At 38.3% G+C, this 25170-nt stretch overlaps 1 pseudogene; it reads right to left on the bottom strand.

Moving 5' to 3' along the window:
* Positions 1-23849: 23849 nt before the first annotated feature.
* Positions 23850-24858, bottom strand: LOC122788787 (annotated as a pseudogene).
* Positions 24859-25170: the final 312 nt, after the last annotated feature.

The following is a 25170-nucleotide window of genomic DNA, read 5'->3' as shown; positions in this document are numbered from 1 at the left end:
CTGATGCTGTGGAGCTTGATAGAGCAGCCTTGGACATCTATATCACCTGAGACTTAACTGTATATTCTGATGCAGCAGCTGTGATCCTAATCACCATTAGGTCAGTACCCTAGTCAGATGCTATGAGCCTCGGAACCCAAGGCATAATTACATGCAAATGTCAAATGATTGGTCTGGTTGCTAATTAAGGCCTCAACCTGGAAAAAGGTTACAACAAGCCTACAGAGCCTTGCATCATGTGTAACTCACAGTGACTCAACAAACAGGCTGTGACCCGCTTCTTATCTTGAACTTGGTGATAATATTTTGCTTCTGGTGAGAGACAAAGAATAGGAGCTTTTCATCCCACCACAGGGAGGTCATGTTGAGACCAGCAGTAGTAGTAGCTAGGCCGCAGCAATTCAAGAAATTTGCCTATTTACAATATTCTTCATAAGGTAATTGTTCTTTTTTCAATATGCACTGCTTTATAGTGTGTAACTTCAGAATAACTGCCAAAATACGCTATCCTTAACTTTACAGGGTCCACATATTACTTTCCCCTCCAGTGTTTGGCAGTGTTCTGTATACAACCAGACACCTTGGGTGACATTTTTCTTGGAAATCATGATGGCATTAACTCCAATACAGAGTTGCACACAGGACAGCCAGCATGCACCGTCAAGCATTGTCCCCATAGTTGCAGAACAGACACTTGTGACATTGAGTGATATTCTCAACACAACGGTTTAATCAATAATAAAGGAACTGTTGCCATGGATATGAGGATTCCCAATGTGATCTTTACCACTCTGGTGGATATGGGCATCCTGAGCCAATGTAGAAATAACCTCATGTTTACCGACAACCACATCATTATCAAACAAACTGATATTGTATGTGACAGATGTATACACAATGTCACTGGAGGCAAAGCTCTCACATAAAAGTACTCCTAATGTCATTGAGGTAGTCAGAGGTACACACGCCACAGCCATCACACAAAATCCAAAGCAGACATGAGCTGAGGCACTGGCATGTAATCTACATAAATCACACACACACACCTTCTAGAGAAAGTCCAGATAACAAATCCCCTCAGCAGCCCCACATACACCCTGTGAAAACAGCACACATATCAACACATAGAGCAACATTTCATGGTGGACCAACCTATAAGCCCATAGGTCACGTGCTAGCACACAATCCAACATTCTAGTCATCTCTGACTTTGTGTAAATGAGGAGCTGTCATTGAATCCCACACTGACACAAGTGTTCTCCAGGATGGGCTGACACTGACATACAGTTATCGTCAGCGCCATTGACTAGCACTAAATACCAAGAAATGCACAATACTATCCTTTGGGAAGTCATCCTCCCCTGGTAACTATTGTATTGCCAGCACACTTAGAACAGTTGACCGAGTAGTCAATGACTTATGGAAACAGATAGTGATCTTCCCTTTGCCTGTCATGTGTCTGTAATGTTGTGGACATCATTCTTTGTTGTGCAACCTATAAACAAAGGTATGGCATGTAAATCCAAGGAAGCCATTGTTCCACTGTAATCGGCATTCATTAGACCTATCATTCATAGATTCATAGGTGTGTACTAGGCTAATGGCCCTGGAGCCTTTACAAACCTAGCCCATAGGATTACTCTGACATCATGCCACCCAACCTTAGTTCCCAGTGCATTTATCGAGTAGAGCCACTGGAATGATCCCCGGGGTGAATGTTCTATTTCCCATCTACTTATCAAGGTTTCTCTTGAAGAGGGCCAGTGAGGTGCTCTGTTTGACATGTATGGGAAGTCTATTCCATAGCAAGGGCAGTCTCTGAGTTATGAACCTGTCCCTCCAGCACGTTCTGTTGATTGTTGATTGAGGTTGAGGTCACTGGAGCATGTAGTGTGGAGGGATTGGGATTTCTTTAGCTGTAGCATTTCTAACAGAGCTGGATCAGACATGGCTTTGTATATCAAGTAGAGATCACCTCTAAGTAGGGGATATGAGACAGAATAGTTGAAGTTTTTTGAGTCTGTCCATATAGGACAAGTGTTTAAGGCCTAGGATCTTCTTAATGAGGTTCTTTTACAGACTCTCCAGTTGTTGCAGGTGTCTAGTGAGGTACATGCCAAATGGGGCATTGTACTTGATGATTAGCCTAATGAGGGAAGAGTAGAGGGAGACAATGACCTCTTTCTTCCTGGATGCAAAACCCTTAGCAATGAGATGTGCCCCATAGAAGAACTTTCGCACCACACTGGCAATGTGGTGGTCAAAAGAGAGGCTGCTGTCTACCTGTGTTCCCAGTGGACTACCATCAATGTGGTAATTCATGGGAACCGGGTTTTTCACAAAGGGGAAGATGACACATTTTTTGGCATTGAGCTTAAGACCATGGTTCTGACACCAGTCATTGGTCTCAGTGAGGCCTTTCTGTAGGATGTCAATATCACTTGGGGAGTTAATAATAGCTCCCAACTTGCAATCATCTGCGAACTTGGTCAGCCAAAGAACCTTTGTGTTGGCCTGGACTTCAGAGAAGTAGATACCAAACAGGAGAGGACCCAGGACCGAACCCTGTGGGACTCCACTCATGACTGTTCGGCAGTCTGACATGGAGTCTGCTACTTTCACACTGTGGGTTATATCTATGAGTCAGTGTGCAACTCACCTAGTGATTTAGGGGTTGATGCCACCTTTGGTATGTAACTAAGCTGGCATATCCGACAACTGTAACATCCACAGAGGTTCCTCAGTAAAGCACTACATAGTGTACGTAACATGTCCTATGCAGACCATGTAAAGGCCCTATCCATGTAGTCTGTCTCTTAGATGCTTTAGAATGTAGGTGTATGCTTGCCATACAGGGCAGTGTCAGACCTCACTGTAGACCTCTTGTATATTCATGAAACAAGTAGCACCAGAATTACCTGTTCTACAGACCCACACCTTGATTGTGGTATTTACAGGACATGCTGGAGAGAAAGGTATGTAACCCAGAGACTATACCTTATAAGGAACAGGCTCCAAATCCAGTTGAAGCATGGTTCTGCCCCAACACAAATCAAGTGCAAGTTACACAATTGGATGGGGAACAGGAGAATCATACTTGCTTCTGGTCAAATGTCTACAATGGACACAGGGAAACTGTGGGTGGTTCAACACCCTTGCACCCACTTGTAGATGTTTCAGCTCCTGCTTACACTTATCAATGGTACAGACCTTGACAGTGTATAGGGATGCATGGCTAGGCTTAAAGAAGCCCTTGTGTTCATTAGCCTAGTAAACACATATGAACCTGTAAACCTCAGAACCTATACTGTGTTACCTTTCTGATGACATCTGCCTTCTGTGCTGACATTCAATTCTCTGCTCTGATGTTGATGGGCGGACTGTAAATGTGTACCCAGAAGTGTGTCCTACACATTCCTGAAAGTGAAACGTAAACATTTCCATATGATACCTGTCATTGTGTGACTACACAGCCATTACAACAGCATCCATCATAATGTACACATATTATTATGGTACAGTCATTATAAATGGTGAAGTACAAATTCTGAAATAGGCCAGTACAAGTGGCATGTCAAAAGCAACATTGGATGAAACAAATTCATATTAATGTAGAACGTCACCCTGTACATCAAACATGTAGCTTTATTTCCCTGCCTCCATGAGAAAGATAATAGGGATGTGGCACAGGTATCATTAATTGCACAGGGTGTTGTATGGGCGTGCAGGAGGCCTAGGTTGACCCAATAGATTGGCAAGCTTGTGTGTGTGAGTCAGGAAAAGAAGCAGGCAAGATGGACCATGAAAATGTGGCATGTATGTCTGCAGGTTACCTGAATGTGACAGTGATGTGTGAGTGTCTGCATGAACACAGTCAAGCTCAGTGCTAACCCTACGTGTCTGCATGTTGGACAGCTGTGGGCCATGCATGGTAGAGCTGACAGTTTGTTTCTGCCCCCAAATATGTGAACTGGCTCTGCCAGGAGTTGCACAGGCACCTCCATGCCCAAGATCAGATGCTGTGCTACTACCTGAGGGTGACTGCTGACTGCTGGGAAAGTGTCCTCCACAGGAACATCCAGGACCATGAGGCCATGGCCTGCCATATCTGGTTGTGGACAGCACACTCTCCTCTGGAGTGCTGCATGTACTGCCACTGCAGAAGCATGATTATGCATGGCCACGTTGACTCTTAGCAAATGTAGTTGCTGACCTAAGTCCGCAAGGCCGACACTCAACTCCAACATGGCATTCCATCACAGACATTGTGCATTCCCAGGCAGATAGTGTGTGATCTGTCTCAGACCAAAATCTTTCCACTGCATTAGTCAATCATTCCAGGGTATCAGCAACATGGTGGAGAAAGTCAAATATATCAGACTGTGATGCATCCATAACCCTGAACATTCATCTGGAGTTCCTTTCTGAATGTGCCTGTGCCTCCATGTTGGCACTAAACATAAGCCAAGTGACCTATGATGAGACACCTGCAATAGGTGCTGGAGGGACAATAGGCCTCCTACGAGCACACCTATCAATCTAATTGTGTGGAACCTTGCCAACTCTTTGGCTCTGGACAATGTCAACAGTCACTTCAGCCACAGTAGCAGCACTTCCATGTTCAATGTCTTCACCCTCCCACTGTCCAATATCTCTGTCCACAGAGGACTGACTATGCGTAAGCATACTGGCTGTGTATGGTGCTTATGAGGATGGACAAGGGATGTCAACCTCTGTGTCAGATTCAGCCTCTGCAACCCCCAGATGTGCCTCACTTCGGCCACCATCATCATCAGAGTTTGAAGAGACACCGACATCTGGTTGGGAAGGAGAGATAGACCAATCTCCCTGATCACCTGTGATAAAAGGGGAAAAGCATTACATTAATGCCTGAACTACTGTGCTCTGCAGTACTACATTGCACTATATGGTAAGCTGTATAGATTGCTGTCACAATTACAGACTTGTATAACCCCCAACCTCATATAATAGGACATGAAGACATTATTTTCTAACCCACGTCTGTAAGTATTTGGAAATAAAAGTTAATTAAACAAAAATCTCATGATTAAAACACAAATGATGTACACTGCTAACATTCTGCAAAACTCAAAAGTGGACAGTTCTGGCAATAGACTGTTAACGTCCATGGTTACCATCAAAACATTCTTCAAATCTAAAGTTTGGCAAGCATCATACAATGTGGGTCAAGTATAGAAAGTAATTGGTTGCTTTTACAAATGTTTTAATATTTAAGGATTGTCATGGCTATTTGAAGTTTGTCTCATGAAGGGTTTTTTAACCTGAAAGCACTTATGTTTTATAATAAAAGATTAAGGCCAGTTTGGACTCTGTTTTGTTTGTTTTTGGATTTGTTCTTACAAGAGGTTCGAAAGGAGTCCTTAAGGGAAGCTAAGAGGCTTGTGTTTTGCTAGATTTTGGTTTGTTGTGCCCTATAGCAGGGAATCCCCCAAACATAATATATGTATAAACAACTGTGCCAACCAAACAGCAGGGTACCACTACAACTGCTAATAAAGGAAGTAACCAGGAGACCTGTGTACCTAGTTAATACATAGCATTATACACTTGCTGTACTCTACATCCTCTGTAGGTGTAACACAGCTGCAGATCACTGGCATGTTAACACTACAGTTCTAAGAAATGCTTACTGATGTAATCCCCTTTCCCCCTAAGTATATTCAAACATATGCATCATGTTGACAACAAAATGGTTACATACCTGATGGCGTACAATACTCTCCTGTTGAAAGATACAGCTATATGTGTACTGTGTGAACCAAGTAACCAAAAAATGTGGGAAAAGTGCCAAAAGTAAAACAAATAAACTGTAGAAGAAGGCACTGGAAGATAACCTGAGTAGCAATCCACTTTTTAATGAAGTATACAGCAGGACACAAACATAAGAATGCATTAACTGAATCACTGCGTTTTCATCACAGTAATGTTGTGCCAACATCTAGAACACAGTTTATATACACAGAAAATCCCAATCAACCAATCAAACAATTAGTTACCATGTCTACCCTGTAAAAGTGCCTGTAGTTGAAAATGTGTATAAATACAAGTGTTTAAAACAAGTAAAATGTGTAAAACAGATAAAATATTAACATCCAATAAAAAAAGTACATATATTTGTTGATTTTTCATATTAAACTCAAGAAAATCTTTGTTTAATACTTCTAAAATGGTTAAAAAGCTTAAAAATATGTTTTAAAATCATGTTAAAACCACATGAAAAAAGCAATGCAATACCACCATCTGCTGCATGAACTGAAAATGGCATTTAAAAGCAACACAAATATTAAAGTTTGGCTGCCGAAGCTTTAAAACAGGTTTTAGTAATACCATGCCATTCAGACCGGGAAACTTGTTGGCTTCGAAAATCAGTTGCCAATACAACTCCCTGTACTCCAAACGTATTTCCCAAGGACCACCTCTTGGGTCAATAGGTACTAATAATGTTGTATCTTTCGGCTTTTCCCGGTTAGGGGTCGCCACAGCGGAACTCCGGTCCGCTAATGATTGGCAGTAGATTTTTATGTACCGACTTGCAGGCCTGACGCACAACCTTCAACGAAGGTACGCCCATTCATGCATGTCTCCTCACAGAAGAAGATGCTTTAGCTGAGAATCGAACAGGACAACGTCTTACATGTGAGGCGACAATGCTACCACAGCACCACCACCGCAGTTGTCAATAGGTACTAATAATATGGTAACTAATTGTTTGATTGCTTGATTGGGATTTTCTGTGTATATAAACTGTGTTCTAGATGTTGGCACACTCATCTGAGGAAGTTACTGTGACGAAAATACGGTGATTCAGTTAATGCATTCTTATGTTCGTGTCATGCTGTGTACTTCATTAAAAAGTGGATTGTTACTCTTGTTGTCTTCCAGTGCCTCCTTCTACAGTTTACTGTGTGAACCAATTAAGCATACAAACTAACTCTCATACACAGTGGTTGCCCTAGCTAGGTGTTTGCCTTTTTAAGATGGGTCTCATTAGAAGGTGATTGCCTCTGAACCAATCTGTGGTCCAGGAATGCTTCATATAGCATACACAGCTGATCTGCAGTATAATCAGCCAATCCCATGCAACTACTCAATAATATATTAAGCCTCAATGTAGATTCCATCCCCTTTCTCACATTGTGGGTTAGAAATTACTGTGGTGGGGATTATGTCACCACAGAGAACACGTTTGTAGCAGCTACTTACATACAGATGTGTTTGCTACAAGATAAAGCTGCTGCTGCAAGCAACAGGCATAGTTAGACAGGCTGCAGAATGTGCAGGGCAACAGCACTTAAGAGTAACTGTGTGACCTGTTGCAGTCTTGGTGTGCAGCCAAAGAATGATTGAGGGAAACCATCCTACTGGAAAGTAAGGTATGTGTTTAAAGTATGTTAGCCAAAGGTCTCATTAACAGAGTAAAGGGAAACATGCTTGTTGTATCCTAGAACAAGGTAGGGGTACATTAACCATTATGTCAGCCAGCTGGATAACTGCCAAGTCACGTCTTATGTCATTGTAGTCATCTGGACTGTGTGTACTGGCAACCATTGCTTCTAGTATGACCCTCATCTATGTATGTTACTTGTGCTGCCATGGTTGTCTGTAATATCACTAGCAAATTATTGTGGGCTGAAGTCTGATATGACTTGACCTCATTTGAATTACATACTTCAAAATCCTCTGGGAATTCATACTGATGCATGACCTGACACTTTCTAGTATTGTAATAGGAACAGTTTAAATGTGGTCCAATCTGTAGGCCATTGACTGCCATTATTTAGAAGCAGGAATTCAAACTGTACTGCTTTCAATGGATAAATTGGTGATGAGACAGTTATACATATTAGAATTTATACTGGTGATGTATGCATGCATGTATTTTAAATGCTAGATGCCGCTGTATTCGAATTTTATAGCCAGGACCATGTGGACTAAAAATTAATGTTTTCACAGCAATTAACAGATTGAGCTACTAAATCACTGTTAAAACAGGTGTATTTTTACATGCTGTAGAAATAATCACACACCTGCCTGCTGTTATATACCTTACTAACATCTATTATTATGTGTATGTCTTTATAGTGATGCATTTCTCTACCAGCAACCCAGTTAAACTCCTGTTTTTCCATTACTCATGTAGCAAGTGTATTTTTACATGTTGTAGGTATAATTGCACAGTTACCTGCTGTTAAATACCTCACTTACATTTATTCTTATGTGTATGGCTTTATAATGATGTATTTCTCTACCAGAGTCCCATTTAAACTCCTGTTTTTCCATTAATCTTATAGTTGAATAGTAGGATGTGGCTCGATCCATAGCATGGCTTAAACATGCTTAATGACAGGAAAATGACAATTACTATGTTTTGCTTAAAACAGGTGTGTTAACTAACAGGCTGTGTGGCTTGGTGGGTGGATGCACTGTTGTGCAAGTGCAAGAGTCCTGGTTTCGAAATAGGGTGCAGGTGTGTTTTTTGAACGTGATTACTATTTTTTCTAATACATATATCAATATATCACCATTTAGCACAGCTTAGCGATGCTGTGCAATGTGCAGCACCACATAAAAATTCTTTACAGAAATGAAAAATGGGGAAATAGGACAGTGGTGAAATGAAGTGCAAGCAGGAGGAAAACATAGTAAAAGTCAGGAAGATCTGTGCAGGAAGGGTGTAAAAAGAACTATAGCTATCCATTTCTTCTATGCCAACAACTGTGCACTTTAACAGTTTTTTTAGCTGAATTTGGACTGCCACCCCCAGAGAGAGGGTTGACAACAACATAAGTGCATTGTCAAGCCAATTGTGTGCAAGATAGAGCGCTATGTATGGGCAGATTTTTTTTTGTGACAGGTGCCCATTTTTTTTTTTTAAGGTGAGAATGGAATTTTGGGGAAGGGACATATGTTGTGTGGGTGAGGTAAGATGGGACATTATGGAAGCTTTTGCAGACAGACAAGACAGCAGACAGGGCTGGTATGTGACAAAAGAGGGGGATGAACACCTTGGTTGGGGAGGGTGTTATTTAGTTCCAGTCCCATGAATATCAGACATGGTAGCAGTGTGACTCAAGTCTTCACCCATGGAATTGTCAGCACTGAACCTTCACTGTTCCTGTGAAGGCAGTGGTCGATGCTAGTGCCTGAGGTCAGACTGCCCCACCAGGATGGACAGCATGCTCTCCTTCCAGAGTAGGCATGCACAACAGTTTGGCACAGCAGCCTACGCACCCTGTCCGGCAATTCATCACGGGTGACAAAATCACCCCTTCCAACTCCACTCCCAGAGGGGGGACCACCCCCATCCTGTGGGGCAGAACTACCCAATGGCCCAGGTAGAGCAGGGGCAGTAGAGGGGGTGCCACCAGGCTGTGGCCCAGACATGCTAGGCCCCAGTGCCTAGGGCGAGGAAGCCAAGGTAGGTGAATCACTGGGAACTGGCCTACCTTGTTATGCTGTGGTAACTTAAATATAAACATTAGGGAAAATAAACATAACCAAAAAAGTTAATAAATAACATATTAGAGAACAGTAATCAGTAATGGAAAGAAATTGAAAATAATATAATGAGGAACACAACAATAAATAACGTAAATGAATTTTTTTTTAACAGCAAGGCAATATTAAATTATACATAAGGCCAAAATAAGAGGCAATTACACATAATATGATAATATCAAATTATAATAATAACTGTAATTAATAAATAAAAGAAGAGAATGGGTGTGGTGGGAGAGAAAAGAAGAACATTAGTAACTTTACAGGCAATATAACTACACAGACTACTACTAAATACTTCTAGATATGTTAGATTTGACTTGTGAGAACAGTGGCTGCTTATATTGTGTAGATGATGTTCCACATACATAGCTCTCAACCTGTTAGCATGGGACATTATGGGCCAAGCCATACAAAATGGTGGTACAGAGGCACATCGACAGGGAACATTTTTACTTAGTGTGCTCATATATTAGTAGCGAGGTGTTCTGATAACAGATTTGCCATTAAATCATCTTCCAAGTAATGTCATATATCTGCAAATCAAAGGACCAGACATATGGGGCACTAGTCATTACATTCTCAAAACATGTGACAGTTGAAAGGTATGTTTGTGTATACTAATTACACTAGACAGCTGGACATTTCTCACTTGGTTGCCATGGGATTAGAACCCAAAAGCAGTGACTAGAGGAAGACTGACCATTTTAATTTACAAAATAATTTTTCAGACCATCATTTCCTTTAAAACTTTTATTGGTTCCTGTTGTCCCAAATTGCGCATCTACACACATGCATAGCTGTGTCTGGTGTCGGATTAGAACCCACAAGTAGTAACTGTAGAATTAGTGAGCATTTTCTTGAAAAAAGTAATTATCAAAGCACCATCTCCTTTTACACGTTATTAGCTAATTTTGCTTTAAATCTGGCATTTACATACATGGATAGCTGTCTAGGAATTCTGATCACTTATCTGTATACCCTGCTAATTTACTGAGTGCAATCTACATCATATTTCAGACAAAATGAGCAGAACACAAGCTTGACCCTTAATCTGGGTATTGCACTGCATTTAATTCTGACATATGTTGGCACATTATGTAATACTTCACATTTGTCAATTGACTGATGTAGGATTAGAACACACAAGCAGTGACTACTGGACCATTATACATTTTAATTGAAAACCTTAAATTATCAGCGCAACACCTCCTTTTACGGTTTATTGATGTATGTTATTTCAAATCTTGATTTACACACATGCATAGCTGTGTAGGAGTTGCATAACCATACAGATTTACCCTATTCATTTATTAACTTAACCTACAGCATATATCAGGCAAAATGAGCAGAACACAAGCTTGTTCCTTAATCTGGGTACTGCATTGCAGTTATGTATGACATATGTTGGCACATTATTTACTACTGGTGTTGGATTAGAACCGACAATCAGTGACTACAGGACCAGTATAAATTTTATTTGAAAAGCTTAAATTATCAGAGAAACATCTCCTTTTACATTTTATTGATGTATGTTGTTTCAAATCTTGATTTACACACACATGCATAGCTGTGTAGGAGCTGCATTACCTTATACATTTACTGTATTTATTTATTAACTGCAACCTACAGCTTATATCAGACAAAATGAGCAGAACACAAGCTTGTCCCTTAATCTGGGTACTGCACTGCAGTTATGTATGACATATGTTGGCACATTATTTAGCACTTCACATTCATCATTTGTCTGGTGTCAGATTAGAATCCACAAGCAGTGACTACAGGAATATTGAATACTTTATTTGAAAAAATGAATTATAAAAGCACCATATCCTTTTAAACTTTATTGAATAATGTTGCATCAGATCTGGCATTTACACACATGGATATCTGTCTAGGACTTTTGTTAATTTACCAGTATACCCTTTTCATTTATTGAGTGCAACCTACAGCATATTTCAGACAATGAGCAGACCAGAACAGTGACTCTTAATCTGGGTAGACCACAACATTAACTGATGGATGGAAGCTATGCTACACAGTACTGCATGTTTACTTGCTTTACCACTTCATATATGCACTAACACATTAATAAAGATTTAAAATGTCCCAGGTATGTCATACCTGACTACTAATACTGTGAAGTCTGCATTTATTTTATTGTATTATTAAGTTATGCATTAAGTTATTTCTTTGATGATTTTTTTTTTTACTTACCAGGGTGCTTGCCTTATCCTGGCAAACACCCTGCATGGGATTGGACATTGCGTGCCCTCTCTTCTGCAGCTGTAGTAAGAGAAGAAAACCATTATATGTACTAGTTTTGCACAGATTCAGCTTGTATATTTATAAATTACTGGAAAACATACATAGATATATGTGGGGTTTGCCCATCCCTAGCCTTTTGGACCCAGGTACACAAGGTTCCCCTCTTCCTATGTCTCAAGTCATCATAGTGGTGATGGCACTGCTGAACAGTGCAAGGGATACCAGTAGCCAATGGCACTAGTTAGGTCCCTGGCCAAAGGATTCCAGGCCTTAGACTTACACTCTGAGCCCTTGTAGTTGGCTTGGTCCATATCGGTTTACCAGGAGTCCAATGAAAACTAAAGACTCCTGCACTCTTACTTTTGTGCCTGAAAGTGCACTCCTTCACCAACAGCAACAGCCATACCCACAGTCAAGATCAGACTACAAGGAATAATGTGAAATTCCAACCTATTGCCATTTAAATAGGCTGCATTCTTACCATTTCATGTCATACTGTAACTTTTAAAAAAGTACCTCATTGCTTAGCATCATGCAAACTCACACAACCCATGATTAAGCGAAGCTTTGAAATGTGCAAACTGGAAAAGACCATTGACCATGTTTAAAGGCTGCTTAGCATTGCATAGCTTTTCTAACTGTTTCTAAGTGTAAAAATTATTGCATTTAAAGTCAACCGATGTTTCAGTCACCTGACACGGTTTCACAGCAGTATATGTAAAAAACATTAATAGCCAAGACTCAAACCTGGGACCTACTACACTCCAGTGGGAGAGTGAAGGGAACTAAAATATCTTCAGATATACTGGGAAGGTGCCTGTAAGCATTGAGCAGCTTTGCTGCTCAAGATTATGCATTGCTAAGCAGAGCAGACCTACAGCAATTGAATACATCCCGTTTCTATTTTTAGCTGTCTAGCAGATGTCTACTGCTTAAATATACCTCGCTATGCCTAACTAAGCAACATGCCACATCATGCAAACAAGCACATGTAAATAATAAAAAAAAGATTAATATTGAATGCATCTGTTTTTTTATTTTGCTATGTCTAATGTTTAAGTACTCTGTGCTATGCCTAGCTAAGCAATGCATCATGCAAACAATCAGAAAAAAGATAAAAAAGTAAAAAAAAAAAAATAATAAAAAATGTTTATTAACATTGAATGCATCTGGTTTATATCTTTAGATGTCTTGCAAATGTCTGATGTATATCTATGCAAAGCTAAGCATAGCTAAGCAACAAAATGTAAAAAAAAAATAATGAAATAAAATGTCTTGTACATATTTCAGCCAAGGTGGATGGTCTGAAAGGTGTGCGACTGCACTGTCAGACTTACATGGATTCAATATCCATGTTGCTGTGATGTCCCTTAGGCACGCACCATAATTAATATGTATGGTGTGCTGCCGAAGGGAAACTGTGCCCATGTAAAGGGATACATTCCATGTAGGCTCTACATGTAGCCTACATGGGCTTTATTGAATTCTGGAGAAAGTTTATTCATCAAAATTTAGATTACATAGTAAAAAATATGAATATTATATTGACAGGAAATGTTAACTGTAATTTAAGAGTAAAACATAAAAACAAAGGAAACAATATAAGAAACGCTAGAAGTAATGAGATGTGGTAAATCAATACTATGGGATAAAAATTCATGGACTTACAGAAGGGGTATTTACAAAACAAAATAGATTACTTTATAATAGCTGAAGAATTAAATGTAGGGGTAGGAGAAACAACTGAAACAGTTGTTTTGGCTCATCTAACAATATGGACAGCGATAAAGGAAATTAAGGAATACACAAAAATAGGTAAATGAATAAAAAACATAAATGAGAAAACATGGGATGAAGAAGGAAAGAGATCAATAATGCCATTATGGAGGGATCATATTACAATGAGAACATTATATGAAAATGGTCTTAATGGTAGATTTTTTTAATATTAAATATAAAAAATACTACTTACAGTGGCAGCATGATGTAAGACAGTGGATGAAAAAAGTGTAAATAGCATATAAAAATGCATTGGGATACTTAGAAAATAAAGCATGCAGAGTATTTTGATAAGGAAAGAAATTATGTAGAAAAATTAAGAGAAATTTAAAGAGCTATTATTAAAACAAAGAGAATAAATACCTGCATATTTAAGTACAATAATGATGGAAAATTATAGGGTAAAATGCAAAAGGAAAAATTGAAAGAGCAAAGGAAATAATTATGAATATAGGAGTAGAATATGCGCAATATGTGTTTAAAGAAAAAAAAAATAAGAGATCGAAAACAATTTGGGAAGATGAAAAGTTTACAGAGCAAGGAAATAAAGGATTTGAAAATGAGATTTATCTACATGAGCTAGATAAAGTATTAGGTCAAGTGAATATAGAATCATCTGTAGGACCAGATGGAATAGTCTGCGTAACATATACAAAATGTAATGGAATGGTAAAAAGAATATATTTTTAAAGACATTGAATTAATAGTTAAATGAAGGTTTCATATATAAGGAATTATGTAGTGGAATATTTAAATTTATTTGAAAGAAAGAGGACAAAAATAAAATGAAAACTGGAGACTGATAGTAGAGAATAATAATGATGATAAGATTTTTAAGAAAATAATACAGAAGGGATTTGAAATGAAGATGAAAAGTGTAATGGAGGACAGTATATACAGTATAAAAGGGAAGAATTGTCAAGAATTATTACTAATAGTAAGAGACTTTGTAGATAATATTATAAACAGAAGAGAAGAAACTAAACTTATAATAGGGAATATTAATAAAGCATTTCAAACAACAGGATATGAAATTTTATGGGCAATAATCAAATAATATAATGTGAGTGAGATCAGGACATTATCTATGTCTGCTTATAGAAATAATGTAAAACTTTTAGTAAATGCTTAACTAAGTAAAGAAGTAGGGTGTAAGACAGAAATATCCAATGAGTTGTATACTCTTTGATTTAATTATGAATGTGATCATACGCGAAGTTAATTATAAAATACAGGAAGCAGTGTAGGTAATGCCTGAGAGGTTAAGAATTCCAGTTTTGTTAACTTATACAGATGGTATTATAGAAACTACAGAAAACAAGATGTAGATAAAAGAAATTTTTTTTATTTAAATGAATGTTTAGAAGCAACAGGGATGGCTTTAAACAAAGAGAAAAACAAAGGATTAGGAGATGTGGTTAAGATAGGGAATATATTTTACAATTAATGAAATCACTGTCTTAGGTATAAAACTTGGGAACGATAATGTAAGTAGGATCAATGGAAAAAAAAACAATAGAAGAGTTAAAAGAACTTTTTTTCTGGAAAGCATATAAATTATCATTTAAGAAAGGGGCCCATTTGATAAATTCAGTTCTAATGGGAAATATAACATGTTTAGCAAGTATATTTATGTTGCCAATGGTATTAAAAAAAAGAATTGTTGCAAATAATTTTTTCATTTATATAGCGTTCTCCACTTAATCCAGTAAAATAATAATTTTGTGTGTAAATAATGAGAAAATGTGTTTAGGGTTAATTAACCCAGTGGTATGTATTGCTTCACTCAATTTATATTTATGGAGATCTGAAGAAGCGTGTTTTAGTAGCACGCGAAAGCGCTTATCTTTTTGTCATATGAAATAAATATCTGTTTTATGTTTTTTATCGTGGTAGTCCTATCCTGTTTGTTCTACAATTTATATAAACTGTTAAAGTGGATAAATGAAAAAGATGAAAGTTTAGTTAAAAATGTTTAAATGTAAATATGACAAATTTTGGGATATGGTAAAATGGAGCAAAACAGAAAAAGAAGGTATAAATGAAGAGATTAAATATTATCAGGAAAAAAATGTTAATGTGGAAAATAAAAACTGATTAAATAGAAAAGAAGAGGAGAATATGGTACAATAATATAATGGTATGATATTATTTTGTCAAACCATGGGAAAACAATCAAAATTAAAGCTATAAAAATAAAAAAAAAATGTTGCAATAAAAAGTAGAATGCCAAGATTTTTTTTTTTTTTGTGGAGACTAGTAATAGATTTACCAGTGAAAGGAAACATGCCATATAAAAAATAAAATAAACATGGACATGATTAAATATGGATATTATAAAATAAAAGTAAAGAATATGTCAAATTAATAGGTAAAACAGTGTTTAATGTTATTTGGATTATATGAAATGAAAGGAAAAATTAGATTATGGTTAATGGAAAATGGATCTTGGCAGTGATACTGAGTAAAATCAAATGGTGGTTATGGACTAAGGAGTGTTGTCCAATGAGGATAAAAACTTCATATAACAAAGTAAAAGAAGAAAATGGAGAACTATAAATTTGTAAATAAGTAAATATTTTGTAACTGTGTAAAAATTTTGTAAATAATGCTTTCTTTGTATAAATAAAGGACACCTACTCTTTCTAATGGGTGCGGCGGAATTGTTTACATCCAACTGACCCACCCCCATCTCAAACAGATGAAACCTCAGTTTAACATGTCGTCCAAAGGATGGCATACTCAGGACTGCAACAACCATCCCCAATGCTACACTTTGAGCAATTGATCTAGCTGGTGTAGGAATAGAACCCAGAGCCTTCTGTATCAAGACAAGACAAGTGTTCTACCTCTTGTGCCAGTAACATGTTATCTATTAGTGAGCCAGTTGACTATCCAACAAGTTACACAGGGATTTACTTTTGAGTTTGCCCTGCTTGTTAGCAATGTCAAAGAGGGGTATAGCATCAAACATCTTGCATAAGCTAAGTTAAGCTGTGCATGGAGTTACCTTCATCTAGAAATGTTGTGACTCTTTTAAAAAGTCAACTGTGTTTAATAGACATGATGTATCTTTTGTAACCAAACTGATTAGGGTTTAGGGATTTTAGATTCCTTATGTTCTTAATTATGAGCCCCATGATGACATGTGCCATCAGCTTTCAAATGGTGATGATAATGATCCTATTAATTCTATTTTTCTGTAGTAGTGCTTCCATTATGGAAGTGAACTACTAGAGTTGCTATTGAGGTTCCTCATGCATATCCAGTTAAATGACTGTGGTTGAACAGGCTAAGGGAAATGGGCTGAGAGTTGGATGTGTTATTACTGATTTGGCACAATTAACATGATAAGTAACATGATGTGCTGTATCATTATCTTGCATGCATAAGAAGTCAGTTTGATTTTGAATTACCTGAAATTATAATTCTTTCTAAATCATTTGGTATGGCAAAGAACCCTGACCTCATAATCAAGTAGACAAAACTAAGCATTGATACTGCCAACATACAGTGGTTCTAAAGCTGCCTGAGCAAAAGAAAATTCACAGTTAGAATGTTTTAAGAGTATTTTCCAATAAAGAAATTCCTCAGCGGTCTAACCATGGGCCTATGCTTTTTTTGCATTTATGTCATCCTAATGTCTGATCTCACTGCAACAACTTCCATATTGTCTAAAATGCAGATAAATGAGGTTTGAGAACAAACCAATTTGTCAAGGGACATTTTTGGGTGAGGGTCAGGTATGAATAGTAATGGGAGTTAAGATGGTAATGGAAGAAAGTGTGGTGGCAATGGAAGGGTTAAATTGAAGAGGTAGGAGAGTTGAGAGGAAATGAGGCAAGTGTAAGGAGGGGCTTAACTGGTTTTCTGTGAGTGTAACTTGGTAAGCGATCAGATTTGGATGTGACCTTGCTAGTGCAAGTGATATGTCCGAAATGACTTGTAGGTATTTTGGGTAAGGTAGGTCTCAGATTAATAATGATTTGTATGGTGTGATGTTTGTATGGTGAAATTTTATTTATTTATTTATTTGTTTGTTTGTTTATTTTTAGTTTTAGGGTGTGTGTGTGTTTTTGCATGCTGTACTGGATAACATTAAGTGGAATGGAATATGTTTAGATGGATAGTAATAGCAGCCTGGGGTGGTATATTCAACACAGAAGGTAAAGGGAGATGTCAGGTTTCACTGTCCAGTTGTTATTCATTATGGCTGTTGGTTGTTGGCTTGGAGGGGGCCATGGTACTAATAGTCAGCAGTGCTGAGTGCTAGCACAGCTGCTTCACAGTTCCTTGGGCTATGGACATTTTGACTGCTTTGAGTTATTTCTTACATCATTGGGCAAATAGTTTTAGCACTTCTGTTGTTGTACATGCAAACATTTTTTTCTGAACCTTACATTGTGTTTCTGGGGTATTTTGCTGACATGGTTGCTTTTAGTCATACTGTACTTTCATAGCCACTGAAATGGTACAAATATGCAGTTGCTCTCTATTGTATTCATTGGTGATGGTCTGTCATACGTAGTTATGAACATTGGTGGTGATGGAGTAGTAATGGCAGCACCGTCTGACTGGGATGGTTCCCGGATGAAGAATGCGTGGACCTGTTGGCAATAATCCTATCACCTAACCGTTATGCATTTTCTCCTGCTCTGTTTTAGTCAGTTTTGGTTGCTTTAGATACTATCTTATCGTGAATATAGAAATTGGTGATGTTGTGAAGTTTTAGCTTTTGCACATTGAAATACTTGAAATGAAAAAACACAGAGGATGGTGAATGTTACAGAGCTTTGGTATTTGATTAATTAGTTTGAGTGTCAAGACTTGACTGTTATTGTGTAATTATATTTTGTTATTCATATCTTAATAATTAATGTAGGTAAAGCATTTATTCTTTGGTGCATGTATTTTTTAGACAGCATTTGTAAAATTAAACCATTTAAGTCTGTTATATTATTAAAACATGAGTCGTAGCCTAATACGTACAGACAGGAGATGTCTTGAGGCTGACCAAAGATGTCTTGAAAATGTCAAAGTCAGCACTGGAATCTGTTGAGATTTAAAAATGTCAAAGTCAGCAATGGAATCTGTTGAGATTTACTGATAGCATATGTGCTGATAACTTGGTGCATTCATCAATTCACTTTCCAGGCAGTACTGGTAAGCGTGATTTGCTGATGCATATCCTGGCAAGCTCAGTGGATGAAGGACTGAGAAACATGCTATGAAGTATGCTACCTTTTTAAATGCACAGAGTGGGACTTATGGTTTTGCAGAACAGACTGTACTCCATGCCTGGATTTTTATTTTTGACAAAATAAAAGCACATCCCAAGAAGCTAAGATAGTTTTAGTTGTATAAATTTAGAAATTTCTGGTAAACATGTATTTGAAGCCATGCTGCAGATGCTGTACACAAACTTTTAATACTATCAGGTTTTGTTTTTAAGTCTTTAGTGTAAGTGTTTGCCTTTGAAATCCATGCACCTGGTTTAAGTGGAGGTGGGATGGTCGCATTTATGCAAGCTAGTTGAACCCTGTTGCTACTTGTGTGGACGGTTCTCCAGACTTTCTTGTCATTAAAATATGTGCTTATTAACAGAACAAGACAAAAATATTTTAATTGTATTGATTGACCTTTTGAGTATTGAAAATCATAGCAGTGGTCTTTTGCTCACAGAATATGAGGTATTCATGAGTAACTGCTGTTTTTGCCAAACATACATGGTATGATGTTAATGGCAATGGTTTAATTGGTCAATTTAATGCATGTGACATGATTAGGAATGGCACTTTATTAGATCCAGAATATTGTGTATTAGTTCTGATGAAATTCCTGTTTTTAATGTTGGAACGAAAGTGCTTAACACCTGTATAGTAATAAATGCATTTAGGATTTTATCACTGTAGTGACATTTCATTAGTATTGCAGGTCTGTTTGAAGATGCATGAGGAAGTATTGGGATGGGATCATATTTTGGGGGGAATGGTTTGTAGCTCACTAGCCGGAAGGATGGAAAGACAATTGGATGAGGGATGTTGACTGTTTGAAGTTTGTTCCAATTTGACTGGTGTTGAAGGTCCAGTAGGAAAAGTTGCGGTGGAAAAAAGTTAAATTTCATTTGGACAATATGGCAGTGTTACAAGCCAGTAGTGTTACTAGACAAGGTATGTTTTCTTGGGTTGGAATGATCAGATGCTTGGTGCAGGAATCTTGGGTAACTTTTAGAAGGGTGGTGTATGGTAAGGCATTGCAAGATTTTGTTTAATTTGTGTTGCAGCTACCTAAAGAAGAAGGAGTTTGGTGGGAAGGATTGTTGTTGAGATATTGGTTCAGGCTTGGGAACAAGGTAAGGCAGATCATTGGGCAAGGTGGATTTAGCTGGGATTAGTATAGTTGCATGGATGGTAGGGTTATGTGACTTTACTAAATCTTGGACTGTGGTTCATATGCTTAAGGTTTGGGGTAAGGTGGATAGGATGAAGATTGCAGACAATGGTTATTGTCAAAACAGGTTTGAAGGTTTTGTTGCAGGGATTAGCATTGGTAAATGGAGATCCATCGGATTATACTTTATGTGTGATGTTTGCTTTATGGATATATTAAGGAACTCTTAGGGTGTCGGAGTTGTTCTGGTCACTAGTTTGATGTATTGTTTCAGTATTTTTTGCTTCCATGCATATTTGGCTGTGTAGATCTAAAACAGATCAGTCAGGGAAGGCAGGCAGTATTGGGAAAGGACAAGAATGATTGGTTTTGTCAAGTGGGTTGGGCTAGGAGGTTGCTGTGGTCTCATGTTGGGAGTCCTTACAACTTCATCTTGATTGCTAGGGAGCAATGTGATGACGTAATCAGTTTGTATTGATGAGGAGAGCTTTTTGGTGTTGGTTTTCTAGTGGTGAGGTTGTCCACTCATTCTTTGGGCATTGGAAGGGTAGCAGAATTAGCAAGGTAAGGCAGATTAATTGCAGTCATTAACAGGGTGGGTTGTTGGTCATCAAATATTTTCTTGTCTTATATTAGATAACTGGGTATGATGACTGGCTTAGTATTACATTTTCTAGGAAAGGAAATCTTATTTTGGTCATTATTATATCCATTGGGTGACAAAAGGGAGCTGCAGTTAGGCCAGATGGCAAGCACATGGGTTCCTTAGACTCCTGGTAGTACATTTGGCAGGTAATGATCTGGGAATAGTTTTGAAGCTACAATTGGTAGTTAGGATAACTGAGGATCCATTTATTTTAAAGAGGCTATACCTGTGTATGTGTATTGTGTGGTCAGAGGTAGTACCATGGTTATTTTGGCTTTGGAGAGGGCTTATTTGTTTCTTAAATTTAGGCTAGTTGGGTAACTGGCTGCTTTGTGTATTTATATGATAGGGCATTCAGATGTTGATGACAGGGATCCAGTTTGGTTCAGAGAGGATGGAGTACACCTACATGATTTTGGTGGGACCTGTTTAATGTACACTTAGGTTTGTTTTGGAGGGTTTACTGAAGGTTTTGGAGTGAATGAGGGAGAACAGTCTCGATCAAGCTGGTTGGTGGAGAAAAGGGGCAGGTCTGTCCCTCTTCTGTTTCTCCTCTGGTGTTTGATGTTTATTGTAATGAGTTGGGGAATGAATGTGAGTGATAGGACACTGTTTGATAAGGAAAAGTAAGTGAGCAGAGGTGAGGACACTGCTTGATAAGTAAAAGTAAGAGAGTGGAGGTGAAGACACTGCTTATTTGGTTATGGTGAGTGAGGTTACGCTGCCCTAGTAAATGGTTATATAGATGTTCATGCAGTGATAGATAAATTAAAATATTGTTCAATAAAGTTATGTTTATGGAAGATTAATAAAGTTCGTTAAATGTCATTTGGTGTGCTGTGTTTATTGAAGGGGACTGGGACAAATGAGGTTTGTGAACAAACCGATTTGCCCAGGGACATCTTCATGTGGGGGTTAGATTGGAATAGTAATGGTAGTTAAGATGGTAGTGAAAGAAAGTTAGTGTGGTGGGGATGGAAGGGTAAATTGGGAAAGTAGGAAGATTGGGAGGAAATGAGGTAAGTGCAAGGAGGGGCTTAATCAGCTTTGTGTAAGTAATTGGGTAAGGGATCAGATTTTGGGATGAACTTGCTATCCGCCCTCCCTCCTTCTTTTAGGAACACTGGGGAATTGTGCAATTATTTTTAAAGGTTTAGTGTTTAGGCAGAGAAGTGGGGCAGGTTTGTCCTCTTCTGTTCCCCTCTGGTGTTAAATATTTAATTCAATGAGTTGGGGAATAAAAGTGAGTGAGGGGCTGCTACTTAATAAGTAAAAGTAAGCAAGTGGAGGTGAGAACATGGCTTATTTGGTTAGTGTGAGCAAGGCTACACTGCCCTAGCAAATGGTTATATGGATGGCTAGTAACCTCCTATGATCCTATGTTGTGCAGTGATCAACAAATTAAAATATCGTTCAATAGTTATGTTTGTTTGTCTTTTCGGCTTTTCCCGGTTAGGGGTCGCCGCAGCGGAACTCCGGTCCGCTAATGATTGGCAGTTGATTTTTATGGTGCTGGGTTGCCAGCCCGATGCCCAACCTTCAGCAAAGGCACACCCATTCACGCATGTCTTTCAAAGGCCACTCGACCACGGGGAGGGCATGCAGAATCCACACAGAAGGCACTCCAGCCATGAATCAAACAGGATTCATGGTTGGAGTGTCTTCTGTGTGGAGTCTGCATGTCGTTCCCATGGTCGGTCATCAAATGTCATTTAGTGTGGTTTGTTTATTGAAGGGGGGTAGGACAATATGACTCTCTTGTCCTCTGCAAGTAGTGCACAGCAGTTCAAAATCAACTACAAACCAGATTTATAATACTTGAGGAGCCACGAAGAGTCTTGCATCTCATAGTAAATGCAACTAAAAGTAACTATATCTTACTTTGTTTAAAGTACTAAACAATTAATCACAACTTAAATCTAGAGATCAGGTCTGAACCTAGTATCTTAATTCCCCCATACCTGCACAATTAAATATCTTATTGATGACACCCTCACATTTAAAGGCCAAATCAGTCCCACAGTCAGAAGATGCAGTATCAATGCAGATGAACACCAGACGATCAGACACTATGTGAACATCAAACAGCTTCGTTTGTCTATTCAAAACTTTTCTATGGATACATTTTCTACTCCAAAATGAAAAGAAACACTACAAACTAAGCTAGAACAATGTTGTAATGCATCCAGTGGTTATGCTCTAATATTCAGAAAAATGACAAACCAGTCAAGCACCAGAGTGACTCATGACTGGACCTTAACAATGGTTAAGTACCCCCTGCTAAACTTGTCAAGTTTGGTCTAGTGCCAGGCAGTAAAATCTGCTAATGCTAACTAGCAAATGACAGTGGCAGAGATAAAATATTTGTTTCTGCCTGGTGTTCATACTGGTAACATGTCCCCAACTTCATCAAATAAACTTAGCTGATAGAATAACCAGATATGTTATCTTTCATTTTCTGAAGGAGATGAACTCTGAAACTCAAATGTATGCCATTATTCAGTGACTTTAGTCCTCAGCGGTTTGTCTGAAAACCACATATTTTATGAGGAACAGACCAAAAATATGAAGCAATAATTTGGACATTCTGTGAAAATCTGGACTGTTGAGAGGCATGGAGGTGAGTGTAAATTTAATGGAGCGCATTATACTGCTCTTTTGACAGTGTCTGTAAAGGGTTTTATGGCTTTGAAGCTGGCAAAACACTACGATTTTGTCCACTGTAACCAGTAGTGCATGGAGCAGATAAAGCTCCATGCACTACAGAGAATTATGATGGATGCCAAGATTTACCTCTCGAGCTTTGCTCTTGAGTTGAATTTCTTTGCATCCATGTCTTGAACACAGAATAAGCAGGTTATAATTGGTGACCTGATTGTATTCCTCTATATTATAGGAAGATCAGGCAGGCAACCATTTGAAATGTTGAGACTCTTTTCTTCCACTGTAGGTTACATAAAACAGCAGACACACATTCCAACACTCTTCCTCTAAGTACTTTTTTTGGCAGTGGTAGTGGGATGGCGACACTCGGGATCAAGTTTATCAAATAATTTAAGGGAATTTCTACCATGCTACTTTATTTTCCACAAATAAATGCATTCTGGATATGAAACTTTCTATAAAACAGCATGACACCAAATCAAAACACCCTTCAGCTTATGTATCACATGGCTTGTGTGTTAAAGTAATCCCAACACACAATGTGAAAAATCTCCCTTCTTGTTAACACCGAGTAGACTTGAGTTTAAACAGTGACCTGTGGTTTTCTTGCTCCCCCTCTCTGTATGCAGACAACAAAACATATCAGATTTTTTTTTTTTGCTAGGATGCTTGTCGAGCCTTCTGCCATTCAACAAATTCATCAAGTAGTACAGGCCATGCTCCATCTTCATCATAGTTAGTCAGGTCTGCATGCACAGTTCTGCTTCTAGTACACTGAACCACTGACCCTTGTTCATGACTTTGTACTTCGATTGCTCCAAGAACTGAGAACAGGGGCCATGTTATTCCCAATAACAGAGCTAACATAGACTTTGCAGTGTTGAGATCAAGGCTACACTGGTCTTTATCCCTAGCAAAATCAAAATCATATCTGTAGATATTCTTAAATGTTGCAGTATCGTTAAGAAGTGACCTCAAATAATCAAATTTACTTTGCACTCGCACTGTAATTTGGTCATGCCTTTGACCCACTCTTCCTTTGTGAAAAATCCCATATTCATGGCCTCCAACTTACAGGCTAAAACTAACATGATTATATTTTCAGGTTCAACACCAATGTCTTCACAGAATGTTTCCATTCCTTCAGGCCCTACAACCTCATCAGGGCCTGCATATTCATGGAACCAAGCTAAACACTTCTTGCTTGAAAAATGTTCATCTTCACTTATAAGTTCAGTTGGTGCTTGTGGTGTTCTACAAAAAATGGTTATTTTACATTTTTTCATGCCCAAATCTTCTGACCCAGAGGATTTTCTTTTCTTTTTCACTGGCATTTTCTGGATGTACAAATAACCAGTACAGATGCACTGTGAAGGGTTTTCTATTTTATGGATACCCTGGCCATTTAGATCTTCTGTTAAATTCAACTGGTTAAGTGTCTGAGATATTTGATGAATGTCTGCCACCTTGAGGTACACTACTGCAATCTCACTTTGTTTCAAAATCCGACCCCTTCTAAGAACCAGACTTTACCCCAAATTCTGGTGAAGAAAACGATGTAAGAAGTGAATTTCACACCAATCTACCTTCAGTGGGCTTCCTCTCACGAGAGAGTCCTGAAACACTGAAAATGAATGGCCGAAAGGACAGAATAACATATACTAAGTCCGAGATGCCATTTCTCAGAATATTCCCTTTTCTTGGCAGTCTGGTGATCTCAGAGTTGGTATATATAAGTTGGGGGATGAGAGGTGCTTGCTCCCCCACAAAAAATAATTTAAGTAGGAGATCAATTTTCAAGATTCGCTTTTCTCCGGGTTTTCTGTCTTTTGGGTTTTTTTTTCGGCATTTCAGTACTCGGCATTTCAAGTGCTGACATTTCA

This window comes from Protopterus annectens, chromosome 14.part0 (genome assembly GCF_019279795.1).
Source record: "Protopterus annectens isolate FY-2018-M chromosome 14.part0, PAN1.0, whole genome shotgun sequence".
Classification (NCBI taxonomy): Eukaryota; Metazoa; Chordata; order Ceratodontiformes; family Protopteridae; genus Protopterus; species Protopterus annectens.
The sequence above is the reverse complement of the archived record's forward strand: the minus strand, read 5'-3'. Positions and strand labels throughout refer to the sequence as shown.